The sequence below is a fragment of the Lemur catta genome, chromosome Y (genome assembly GCF_020740605.2).
Source record: "Lemur catta isolate mLemCat1 chromosome Y, mLemCat1.pri, whole genome shotgun sequence".
Classification (NCBI taxonomy): domain Eukaryota; kingdom Metazoa; phylum Chordata; class Mammalia; order Primates; family Lemuridae; genus Lemur; species Lemur catta.
Window position 1 is genome coordinate 87,501 of NC_059156.1, and position 2,500 is coordinate 90,000.

The window sequence follows — 2,500 nt, forward strand, 5'->3', positions numbered from 1 at the left end:
GGGCGCCCCATACCTATTTCTTTTCGGCACCGGGCTCATATCTTTTGGCACCTAGGGGGGAAAAAAGAAGAAACCAAAAAGGGACAGAAAGATGTTCTGTCCTTTTACGCTCTCCTCCCCAACCCCCCCAACTTTTGGGAACTCGTAGTCTGGCCTATGTCCCCACGGCAGGTTAAATCTTTTCTTAAAACTCCCAAGTGGTCCCCTGCCCCCAGGTGGGGTGGCCGGCAGAGTTCACAGGCTTTGCTTTTGGCAGAGCCTGGACCATTGAAATCATTAACCTCAATCATTGCTAAAGCTGAGAACCACACGCTCCCCCCCACCCATCCCTACCCACCCCCATCCCCCGCCTCCCGCGCCTTTAAAAGCTCTCTATTTCTGCCTAGCCCTCTGTTCGGGAAGTTTGGGGTTTGAGATGGGAAGGTCTACCTGATTTCCTCCTTTACCGGCCAAATAGACTCCCTCTTTCCTTCCTCCTCACACAGCTTGTCCTCGCTATTTGCCTCGTGGGCAAGCGGCCCGAGTTTTCGGTAACACCGAGACTTCTAAGCTGTGTCGTCGGTCTTCTTTTCTTTTTACTTTCTTTCCTCTTTTCTTTTTCTGTCTTTTTTTTTTTTTTTTTTTTTTTTTTTTGAGACAGGATTCCTTTCACTCTGTCCTCTCCCAGCCAGGCCGCCTTGGCCTGATTGTAGCTCACGGCAAGCTCCAAATCCAGGGCTTAAGTGATCCTCTCTGCCTCAGCCTTGTGAGCAGTTGGGACTATAGGCAGATGCTGCCACACCAGGCAAAATTTTTCTTTTTTTATATTTTGTTGGTAGAGACGAGGTCTCATCGTGTTACCCAGGCTGGTCTCCGGCTGCTGGGCTCAAGTCATGCTCCCGTCTCTGCCTCCCAAGTTGCTGGGGTCACAGGCATGAGCCACCGTGGCCAGCCAGGTTATTGAAAGGCGATCACTTTGCTATCCTGATACGAAACCCCAAATGTGCGAGTGTAAGGCACCAGACGGAGGGAGTCCCCGCACCACATTGTCACGGCCGTTGAGGGTGGCTCACGAAAAAGCTGGGATGGGGGTACACGGGAGTGATCAAGGGGATATATTCTAGTGGGATAGCGGAAATATAGAATGTCCTGAAAAACACCAAGTGTCAGAATGCCACAGCAGTCAGTGGCTCACAAGCTTCCGTTCCATTGTGTCATGGTAGGCGGCTTACTTTTCTCCTCCTCCCTCGGGATGAGTAAAGCCTGACATAGAAAATGTCTACGTCTCATCCAAATCCGTCAAGACGATGGAAGGGGGAACTGGGAGAGGAATAAAGAAAAAACCAGGAAGAAGCAAATCCAGGGAGAAGGGGGACGAGGAGGAGCAGGAGGAAACTGCCTCCCCTGCCCCGGTGCTACCCAACGATACGTGAAGAATGGCCTCTTCCCTCCTCTCCCCCCCCCCCCCGCAACTGTGCCTGGAGGTGTACCCTACGGCTACGGTCCTAAAAGAATGTATGGCTACTTATAATAATGGAAGAAATGCGGTCTGATAGGTCTTTGTGCAGTGGGACACCTACCCGGCCAGGGCACTCACGGTGAATGGAGCTTGCAGGGCGGGCGGGAGGTTGCTCTGGGTGAGTCTGTGAGTTAGAGCGCCCCTCGTCCTGGGAAACGGGGTGCGGCCGGAAGGGCGGCCGCCCCCTCGCCCGTCACGCAACGCACGTTCGTGGGGAACCTGGTGCTAAACCATTCGTAGACGACCTGCTTCTGGGTCGGGGTTTCGTACGCAGCAGAGCAGCTCCCTGGCTGCGATCTACTGAAAGTCAGCCCTCGACACAAGGGTTTGTCCCGGCGGGCGGGTGCGCGCGCGCGACCGCGTCCGGCCGGCCGGCGGCGGCCCCTCGGGGCGCGGGTCTCCCCCGGGTCCGTCGGTCACCGCCTCCTCGGCCCCTCCCGTCGCTCCGGCCCTCCGCGCTGCCTCGGCCCCCTCCCGCGCCAGGGCTAAGGCGGGGCGGGGGGGGGGTGCGCGCGCGGGCACGCGGTGTGTCGGTCGGGGGCGCCGGGGAAGGTGGAGGGGGCGGCCCTCCCCTCCCCTCCCCTCCAGGCCGCGCCCGGAGTCACGCCTCGGGGTGGACCCCGACCCCCACCACGCGGCCTCCTCCCCGCGCGACCCGCCGGGGCTCGTCCTCCGGGCTGGGACCGGGGTTCCCGGGAGGAGCGCGATGGTCGGTGGGTGGGGGAGACGGGGCGACCGAGGCGCCGGCGGGGGAGGGGCCCGCGCCGGTCTGGCCGCCGCGGCCCTCTCCGTCGCCGCGGGGGGCGGAAGGGGTGGCCCTCCGGTCGGGGGACCGGCCGGTCCCCCCCGCCCTTCTTTCCCCCGAGAGTCGGGGTCGACCAGGAGGCCGGCGGGCCCCCCGTGAGGGTAGGACGGCGGGGACCCGCTGTCTCCGCGCTCGCGCCCCCCCGCCGGCGCCAGCGCGCGGCCGCGGTACGCGGGGTCGACCAGATGTCCCCGTCA